Source organism: Tursiops truncatus, chromosome 16 (assembly GCF_011762595.2).
Source record: "Tursiops truncatus isolate mTurTru1 chromosome 16, mTurTru1.mat.Y, whole genome shotgun sequence".
In the NCBI taxonomy this organism is placed as follows: Eukaryota; Metazoa; Chordata; class Mammalia; order Artiodactyla; family Delphinidae; genus Tursiops; species Tursiops truncatus.
Window position 1 is genome coordinate 36,184,157 of NC_047049.1, and position 10,595 is coordinate 36,194,751.

The 10,595-nt window shown below is 39.7% G+C and overlaps 1 protein-coding gene across 9 annotated transcripts in view; it reads left to right on the forward strand.

Annotated features, from left to right (window-relative positions):
* PANK1 (pantothenate kinase 1) overlaps positions 1–10,595 on the forward strand; it is a 112,795-nt gene that overhangs the window by 7,486 nt on the left and 94,714 nt on the right. The window lies entirely within an intron of this gene.

The window sequence follows — 10,595 nt, forward strand, 5'->3', positions numbered from 1 at the left end:
AGACGTCTTCAGTTTAGAGCAAGCCTTTCTCAGTCTGAGATTTCAAGAGTTAATCCCTAAGGCACCCACTGTATGTAATGCATTAATTTCACTCCTGTGTCTCTAGAACGGTATTACTTCTGTACCATCCTGAGAAAATCGGAAAAATAGTGACACAAGTAATTCTTTTATGTCCTGTGGTTTATATGGGGAACGCCATGCACAGTTTCAAAACAGTATGACAGATGTCATGTTATGGTAGAAGTGTACAAGGAGTAATAGCTGCAGAATGAGTATGATTTAAGAGTGACACCTCTGAAGTTAGGCAGATCTGAGTTTGAATATAAGCTCAGCCACTTACAGGAAGTGACCTCAGGAGAGACATTTAACTTCTTAAAGTCCCATAAAGGTGTGAGGATTAAAATAGCATTTGTGAGTTATTTAGTAAAGTCCTGACGCATCGTGTGTTTCATTATGGTGGTTATTGTCATCATCTGCTTATTAAGTCACTGGAATGCAAGCTCATGAATGTCTGTCTAGGACCACTATAGCCCTGACACCTAGAACAGTGCCTTGCCTATAACAGCCATTGGATAAATATTTTTTGTATTTAATTAATAAATGGCATCCAGCAAGGAAGATCTCATAAAGTGGCATGTAGGCTAAAATGAATGAATGGGATTTGCCAGTGAATTGCAGAGGGAAGCCCTTCCCGGCGATGAAAACGTATGAGGCAATGAGAAAAAAGACAAGAGCACACAAAAGTTTACAAAAACTGTAAGTACATAGTTCTGTAAAACTGTGAGTATAGCGAAAGTGGATAATGTCAGGAGATGAAAAAAGTAGGTGGGACCTAGAGCATGAAGAGCCCTATATAACTGCTAAAAAGAGTTGAACTATTAAAGTTTATAGGGCATAGGAGGCTGTGCCCAGCAGAGACATGGAGGGAAAAGTGGAGGAAGAGAAGCAGCAGAAAGAATTAGGTCTATAATATCTCAGTCTCATGATCTGGGAGTCAAGATATGAAGGACAAGACATAGAAGTTTATTATTTATAGGTGCAAAGGTAACCAGTAGAGGCAGAAAAATAACCATAATTCTCTTGGCTAAATGCTTCTCTGTCATTGTAGGAAGTAAATAGATAATATCTATAATTGATACATGAAGAGATAACATTAGGAGCATGCTATATTCAAAGATATGTCAAAAGAACCAAAAGTAAATTATAAGGGTGATTGCTTCTGGGAAGCAGGGCTGGAGTTGTGGGCAGGGGAAGCTTTTCGTTATAAACTTTTTTTAAATTTGTAGTAAACATTTTCTAATGTAATGTGTCAGAGCAAAGACACATTTCTTTATTAAGCACTTACTCTGTGTCAGCTGTAAGACCCCATCATCTTAGTGAAGGAGGGTCCCCACTCCTGAGTCTGCATCTTTTGCCATCTTTCTAAAACATGCTAAACTACTATGTGCCTGAGAGCTTCTGCACTTTCTGTTCCCTCTGTCTGTTCCTTCCAAATGTCTCTGCATGACTAAGTCCACCTCATTATTCAATGTTACCCTCCCCAAAGAGGCTGTCTTTGCCCACCCTCTCTGCAGTTGCTCCCTTCACCCTCCAACCAGTCACTTTCAATCCAGTTGGCCTCTTTTACTTTCTTCATGACACTTACAATAACTGAAATTACCTTATTTATCTGTTTACACTATGTCTTCCCCCACCACAGTGCAAGCTTATGAGACAGAGACCTCATCCATCTTGTTTACTATGTCCCTAGTACCTAGGACAGTGCATGGCACATAGTAGGTGCTCAATAAATATTCATTAGGTATTCAATAAAATTTTATTAATTGGATGTACAGATGAATTAGTACTATGCATTTTCCTATATGCCATCTCATTTAGTCTTAAGACCCTAATACTTCTCCAATATAAATATATACATGTAAATATATATACACACACACATACACCAGAGGTGGGTTTCCCAGTCCAGACTCTTCCAAGTGCCAAAACTGTGGCTTCTCTTTCTTCTTCATTTTCGATGTCCTCTGGTGGTGAAGGATCTCACACTATTTTGAAAAGATGTTTTGTGTCCTGTTAACAAGGGTAAAATTAACAGACAGCAGTTCACGTGGGCGGCTACCAAAGTCGTAGGACACAGGTGGACATCCTTCACCTGGATGAGCTAAGAGGCCGAGCGCAGGTGCTGTGATGACCTGACAGTGATGACAGTAGCACCTGTGGCTCTTCTACACAAAGAGGCATGCTCACTTGAATGGTGGGGATGGGCTGCAGTCACTGGCCTCCCTTCCACATAGCTCTCCAGGGTTGGTCAGCAACCATCTCACATGGGCTCCCTCCCCACTCTGCCCTTTTGTGGAAGTCAGTCAATTGAATATTAAATGTCTCTTTCTCTTTGAATCCATGATCTAACAATCTCAGTTGTCCACAAGTCAACATGGATACATGTAACTACACGGAAGTGTGGGGCAAGAAAGAAAAACACAGCATTAATATTTCAGGACCTTTTCTCACTGCAAATACGAAAAACCACAACATTCTGTTACCAAAATGGAAATATTTAAAACCAAAATAGTACTATTTATACATCATATCTTGCATTGTTTTATAAATAGCACAAGGCGGTGCTAGTGGACCTCACATACATATTTTTTAACAACAATTATAGCCTTTCTGGTCAACTTTTGTATTCTAAAGACTTCTGTTTCTGATGAGCTATTTCAAGATTCTAGCTTCCTCAGAAGGAGGAAGCAGGATCGTGCCAATGTCATCTTTTATTTTAGAAAATATTATCTTTATTATATGCTTTTCAGATTTCAATTACTAGAGAGAATAATGATGTCATGAATAGTTTGATTATTTTTTGGTTGAGGGAAGCCAATGAATTACTGTAATTAATTGATACATAATGAGACCAATTTTAGTAAATCCCTCAAAACATACAATCTTTGCTCTTTGCCAACAGGGCCTTAGTGATATTGGGAGGGAAGAAGGGAAATGAGAAAGGGGAAAAAGAGGAAATGCATATTTGGATACTTTTTTTTTCAGTCATCTAAAAGAATATTTCTGAGTCTTTAGTCACGGAGTTATAGAATATTAGAGACGTAAAGGGGCCTGCAAATTTATACAGTAAAGGGACCTGCAAATTTATACATTTATACAGTATTTTTTACAAACTTATCACATGTTTTAAATATAGTTGTGTCAAAACTTAAAGCTTTCCTTCATTGAATGCATGGAAAGTGGTCCTATCCTGTGGTCAACCAGACCACAAATGACAAAGCCATATGACCTAATTGACAAAGCCAGTCCTCATTTGCAAGCTACTCACTAAAATCCGACTTATTTTCTGTCAAAAAAAAGTCTTATTTTATTTTTCAGTTCAGATGTGTTAATATTTCATTTAAGCAATAGTATCAAAAACACTGAGAAGTTATAGAATCCATGTTGTACAATATATTTCTAAAAGCAATCAAGATTAAAATGATACAACTCTCATATAATTAATTTTACATTAGTTCATTGAAACAAAGTAATACATTTTTCATTACTTAATCTGCAGTAATACAATGTAGTACCCAGCTAAGAGTAGAAGTTATGCATGAATCAGGACCTATGAGAGCAGGTATGATATTCTTTAGGAAATGTACAATACATGATTCAAAATCTGAAATGCTTAATAAAAGTATACACGTTTATATTAATCAGGGTAATTAAAGCTAGCTGCTGTAAAAAAAAAAACTCCACACTGTTTTTATTTCTTAATTTTTTTTTAATAAATTTATTTATTTTATTTTTGCTGCTGCTCGCAGGCTTTCTCTAGTTGCGGCGAGCGGGGGCTACCCTTCACTGCAGTGCGCGGGCTTCTCATTGCGGTGGCTTCTCTTGTTGCAGAGCATGGGCTCTAGGCACACGGGCTTCAGTAGTTGTGGCATGCGGGCTCAGTAGTTGTGGTCGCGTGCTCTAGAGCGCAGGCTCAGTAGTTGTGGAGCACGGGCTTAGTTGCTCTGTGGCATGTGGGATCTTCCTGGACCAGGGCTCGAACCCGTGTCCCCTGTACTGGCAGGCAGATTCTTAACCACTGCACCACCAGGGAAGCCCCACACTGTTTTATTTGTCATTCATTTCATAGCCCCAGTGAAAGTAGGGTGACTCCGGGGCAGCTGTCTTCAAAATAGCGGCTTGGTTCCTTTCATCTGGTAATCTGCAATATTGAACTCCATGGGCCCAGAAGAAGGGAAAGAGAGAGCTTGAATAATGGTGCTGGGGGAGTTTATAACGAGGCCTGGAAAGTGGTGTCCATTACTTCTGCTCATGTTCCTGTGATAGGAACCCAGGCATGTGGCCTCAATCTAACTGCAGGGGAGAAAGGGAAATGTGGTTTTCCTGCACACTCAGGAAGAAGAAGCCCAGCTGATGAGCACATAGCCCATCCCTGTCACATAGCTAATAACTAATTGGTCCAGCAGCTAGCAAATTCACATGTTGTTATTAGGAGATAGTAAAAAGTAAATAATTCAGAAGATGAAATAAAATGGGAATGTACTATAATCAGAATAAATATCTCATGATCTAGATTTGATAAAATAGGGTTTAGCTCCCTTATTGGATGATATACAACTAATCTGAGAAAAATCTTGTAAAAATCTTACCTGTGGGTGTTAATCAGTATCTTTAAAAATTTAGTATTCCTAAAAAAATCCAGTTACACTGAAAAATAATCGGCATCACTACCACCACCGTTCATAGGCTATCTGAAGGTGCTTTCCTTTCTAGCTAATGACAAGGGCCAGGATGAGTATTTTTGAAATATCTGAAAAGAATTGCTTTCCTTTAAAAAGTTTTTTCAGCTGTGTTTGCTCTCATAGAATTTTCAAGGGCATTGCATTCTTTGATTGCAGTCCAAAAAGGGCAGAAGTACAGTCACCCCCACTACCCATTCTGATTTAATTCAGAATATCCCAACATCAGCCCAAATACCCTGGTTCTAAAGCAACATTTTGCTCTTATCAGAAATATGTATAAGGAAGACAGGCATTGGGCAGTTTTTTTATGTGCTTTGATTAATTATTCAAGGAGGCTTCCCCAGTCATTTGAATTGTCCCTTTCTTAGGTAACCAGGAGATTTTTACATCTTGGGACAATGCACCATAAGAAGATTCCAGATAAGTGAGCGTATGCCTTTCTTTTCTAAAGTAGGAGAATGGACCATAGTAAAGGGAGAGGTGGGAACATAGAATGTATGCTCAAGACAGAGGAAAGAGTATGTTTAAGCTGGGGGAAAAATAAATAGGGCTTTATTGTCAAGTAGACAGGTCAATTCCAGGCTCTGTCACTTAGAAGTTTGTGACACTGGACAAGGTCAACGGACCTTTCTGAGTCTGATGCTTCTTTCTTTTTTTTTTTTTGTTATTGGAGTATAGTTGCTTTACAGTGTTGTGTTAGTTACTGCTGTACAGCAAAGTGAATCAGCTCTATGTATACATAAACCCCTTCCCTCTTGGACCTCCCTCCCACTCCTCCCCCCATCCCACCCGTCTAGGTCATCAAATGCCAGCTTCTCTTTGGTACAGAAGGTACCAGTAAATGGTAGTTCTTATTACAATCTTACAGGAGAGACCCATGTAGAAAAATAACATGACCATGGCCTAGATCATAACAAATATGATCTCCTCTCCTGAGGGAGAGAATCCTCATTGACTTTTATACATTTCTCACATTTATTTACTAGATTTTAAACACTTCTGGGTTTACAGGAACTGTGCTTTACTTATTTTTGTAAACTCCTCAGTCCTAAGGACTGCTCTTGCACCTAATGGAAAAAGACGAAAGACTTGGGACTGAATCAACCATCTTCAGTTCATATTAGATGTTCAATGAAGATCTGAACAAATATGATGAGAGGATGAGAAGAATGAGGGAGAAAAGCTGGCTCTCCAAAAAGAACTCGTAAAATCACACATGATGTAGGGCCCAAACCACAAACACTTAAAAGGCATTCAAAATTCTAATGAATTATTTCTAAGTTGAAGGAAATATTTCAGTAGAATGTCTAAAATACGTTTTTAATTCTGAACTTGATTAACAATAATTCTGAGTCACAGTTGGGATGTACAATTTGTGGAGATGTTAAAAAAAAAAACCATTCAAATGAGTGGATATTTAGGGGATATTTGTAGGAGTGTTTGGGACAGATCCGAAATGGGTTGTTTTATTTCATTTGTTCTGATTACTCATTGTGGGGCAATAAGTAACTAGGCAGATTAAGTACCAAACAGATCATTTGGGACAAAAAGAAACATCTATATTCAATGACTATAAATTTAGCCTATCCAGCCTCCTCTTGCCACATCTTCACACTATCCAGCATGGGGCTCAACTACTGGCTGTGTCAGTCAACCAAGAGTATCAGGTTCCTTTGCTAAAAAATATTCCAACTCAAATCATCTTGGCACACAATACCAAAAAAATTTCTTTGTCCAATAAAGTGACCAAATTTTAGGAGACTGACTAGAAACAGAAAAGCAAGTTACTGATGGAGCTTTTCTGAAATGTTACCATCAAGTGTCTAGTCGTGATCTGGGGTTTGTTTGTTTGTTTTTCTATTCTTTCTAAGCAGCGCCCATGGGGCCTTTCATTGGAGGTGTCATATCTTTCATTGACAATGAGCTGTTTTATTCTGTGTTTTTTGAATATTTCCTCTTCTCCGTTCCCTCCATTCTTTCCTTCTGGGACTCCTCTTTGTTTTTCTTCAAATGTTTGGTGATTCTCGGTTATCCTTCTGTTTGCATTTTCAGTTGTCTCTTAGCCTTTCCTGTATGTCTGAGTGCTTATCTGTTCAATGTTTCTGCTTCCTGTGGTTATAGGGGAGAGGCAGGACATGCTACCAGACTGAGTGGATCAGTAGCTCGTCTTCTGGGCACGGGAACTCCCACTTTCTTTTGGGGTACACACACCTCTTGGTTACTATCCTGCTTATAATGCCCAGGGGGTCCCATTGGAATTGCCTTTGCTGTTTGCTGCATAGCACAGGTGGAAGGAGAAGAAGAACTGCCTGATTGTTCCTACTGCTGTAATGCTACCAAAATCACACTGAATGTTCGTTTGGGACTGCCTCCCGTCCCTGTATTCGCTTTCCCCAAGCTTGGAGCAGTACTGAAGCCTGACTCACAACTTACAGGTGCCCTCTTCTTTAGTGTTGGGCGGTGGATCCCTCCTTCAGTGTTATCCCAGTTCTACTTTCTGTCTTTCAGCAATTTCTGCAGAATTTTTGATCCATTTAGAGCAATTCATCTTGTAAGTCAACATGACCTCCAAATATCTATATCTATATCTATCTATATATCTATATCTATATCTATATCTATATATATGTCTCTTTTAGGTTAGTTTTAGGGTTTAGATCAGGGGAGGAAGGCTGGTTGAACATGTGTTTGTTAATATTGCCATATTGATCCAATATCTCTGTAGAAGTTTTCCAACATTTTTAAGAGACATACTACTTTTCAAACAAGATCTCATGTAGAGGATCAACATATTAAATGGGTAAAAGCAAAACTGATCTAGTTGAAGTAGAGGAAGCAGCCCTGCATGTGAACTCATTGGTCTCCCTTTGGCTCTTCACTGCAGTTCCTGAGACCCTCAGGAACTTAGGGTTGGAATGGAATCCAACCCTAAGATTCTGTGGAATCTAAGATTCTAAGAGTCTATGGAATCTTAGAGCTCTGCAGAACAGATGAAAAACCATTGACAAGATTTATAGTCCAGGAATGCCTGGCCCATTATAGGTTCTTAATAAATACTCGCTCTCATTATGGATAAAGAAGGTGTGCTGTGCGGATGGAATGGAATACTACTCAGCCATAAAAAAGAATGAAATTTTGCCATTTGCAACCACGTGGATGAGCCTAGAGGGTATTAGGTTAGTGAAATAAGTCAGACAGAGAAAGACAAATACTGTATGATATCACTTATATGTGGAATCTGAAAAATGAAACAAACTAGTGAATATAACAAAAAAGAAACAGACTCACATATATAAGGAAAAAACTAGTGGTTACCAGTGAGGAGAGGGAAGGGGAGAGGGACAAGACAGGGGTAGAGGAGTAAGAGATACAAACTACTGTGTATAAAATAAATAAGCTACAAGGATATATTGTACAGCACAGGAACTATAGCCAATATTTTATAATAACTATAAATGGAGTATAATCTTTAAAAACTATGAATCACTGTACTGTATACCTGAAACGTATAATATTGTAAATCAACTTATACCTCAGTAAAAAAAAGTCCCCAATTAATAGACAAAAAAAAAAAAGTAACTATCACTATTATTACTGTTAAAAACATTGCCCCTCTACCTTCCCTAGCCCAAGGCCTTCCGTAGGTCCCCATACCAACTTTTGCCATTCATTCTGGCAGTCCCATCTTGGAGAGAAGGAAAAAAATTTTTTTAGAGAATCAACAGCAGTTGAGCACCTACTAAATATACCCAGGCACTCTCCCAGGCCCTCACATGTTAACCTGGCTTGATCCTTACAGTGATGCTATGAGGCAAGTGTTTGATCTCCAGGATGTGATGAAGAAATAGGAGCTCAGACAGACATAGCAGGAATATACACAAACTCAAATGAGTAAGAAATGTCCAGTTATTTTATTTTCTTAAATTTAATTAAAACTAACTCCTAGCATGACTCCACTAGAATGGCAGGAAATGACATCTCAGCCATTCAGGGACCTGACTCGGGATTCTGGTTCTTGCCCAGTGTGCTAACGCATGGAGAGGGCCTGTCCTGTCCCCTCTCTTCCAACTGCATGTATATCTGCTGGATCCCCATTTTCTGTACTAGAAAAGTTTCCTCTGGAGTGAGCCACTCCATGGATTCTGTGTGACTTGCAATGTCGAGGATCTTCGAGGGGTTGGGGCAGGTCAAGGTACATCCCACCTCACAGCCATCCTCTCTGAGCACTAGCTTCCTCCTCCGGCCACTGCACCGAGGCTACTCAGATCTTAGGAATCCTCCCACCCACAGACCCCCATTTTGACAGGTGTGTTTGTCTTTTCCTTCTTGCTGCCCTCGAAGAGTCTCCCTTTCTCCTTCTAAGAATCCGTAGGGGACTTCCCTGGTGGCACAGTGGTTAATAAGACTCTGCATTCCCAATGCCGGGGCCCAGGTTCAATCCCTGGTCAGGGAACTCGATCCCACATGCATGCCACAACTAAGAGTTGGCATGCCACAATTAAGGAGTCCTCGAGCCACAACTAAGGAGCCCACTTGCCAAAACTAAGACCCAACACAACCAAATAAATAAATAAATATTTTTTTAAAAAAGAAAGAATGTGTAGAAGACTCTAGCAGAGTTTGAACTTTAACAAAACAAAAAGTGCTCCATGGAAATATCTGCTTTCCTTGTGCAAAAAAAACCCCAAGGCAAGAAATACCATGAGTCTTTTGCTGAGAAAGGGAGTGGTGAGCACAGGATATAGAGAATATGAAAAATTGATTCTCAGTAAGTTTTCCTGCCTCAAAAATTAAGTCACTGATTGACCCAAAGGCCCGCAGTAGTAAGAGGCAGACCAACACCACCTGACTAGGACACACATGGGTAGACGAAGCTCCAGTCGCTGCAGGGCAGGTGCTCCTGGGCAGGGGAGAGCAGCAGCTGCAGATTCTAGCTCAGAGTGGCCCTGTAACCACATTGATGGAGATCACGAGTGGATGAGATCCAGGGACTAGTGTCTTAGCAGAGTCTGTAGTCCGAGCCGAGAGCTGACTCACCTGCAGGGACATTCCATCATCTTACACTAGACAAACAGTGTGTCCCAAGGACAGAATCTAAATTATTCTAATCTTAGAATTTCTGCATCTTTAGGCTTATGTAAAGCTTTGCTTGCCAGAAACGGAATGACAACACTATTAAAAAGCATTTAAATGGAACAAACCCAGGCACTTTCTCAGATTTTAGTACATGCGTCATGTAAGGGAGAGTTAAAAGGAAGTGACTTGGGCTTCCTTGGTGGCGCAGTGGTTGAGAGTCTGCCTGCTGATGCAGGGGACACGGCTTCGTGCCCTGGTCTGGGAAGATCCCACATGCCGCGGAGCGGCTGGGCCCGTGAGCCATGGCCGCTGAGCCTGCGCGTCCGGAACCTATGCTCCACAACGGGAGAGGCCACAACAGTGAGAGGCCCGCGTACAGCAAAAAAAAGAAAAAAAAAAGGAAATGACTTTTTTACACATAAATGTGCTTACAGATTTTCAAATTATATCCCTTTGAACAATAATTTCGTATTTTTAGATGAAAGACTTTTAATCCTTTTTCAAACAACCAAGAATTTAATTTTGTTCTAAATTAATTTACTTGCAATGTTAATAGGAATAGTTTGTCATTACTCAGATATAAAATGTTAAATGGCCAAGGAGTTAAATCACAGAGAAAACTGAACAACTTAATTTTGGATCTATCTTTATTTTTATGTATACAGTGGTATTTTTATATTGACCTCAACTGTCAAAAACACATTAAAAATAAAAAAGCAGGGATGTGGGAGGTGGTATAATTCCTCTGACAGCCAAAATAGTGGTTATAATGTTTAT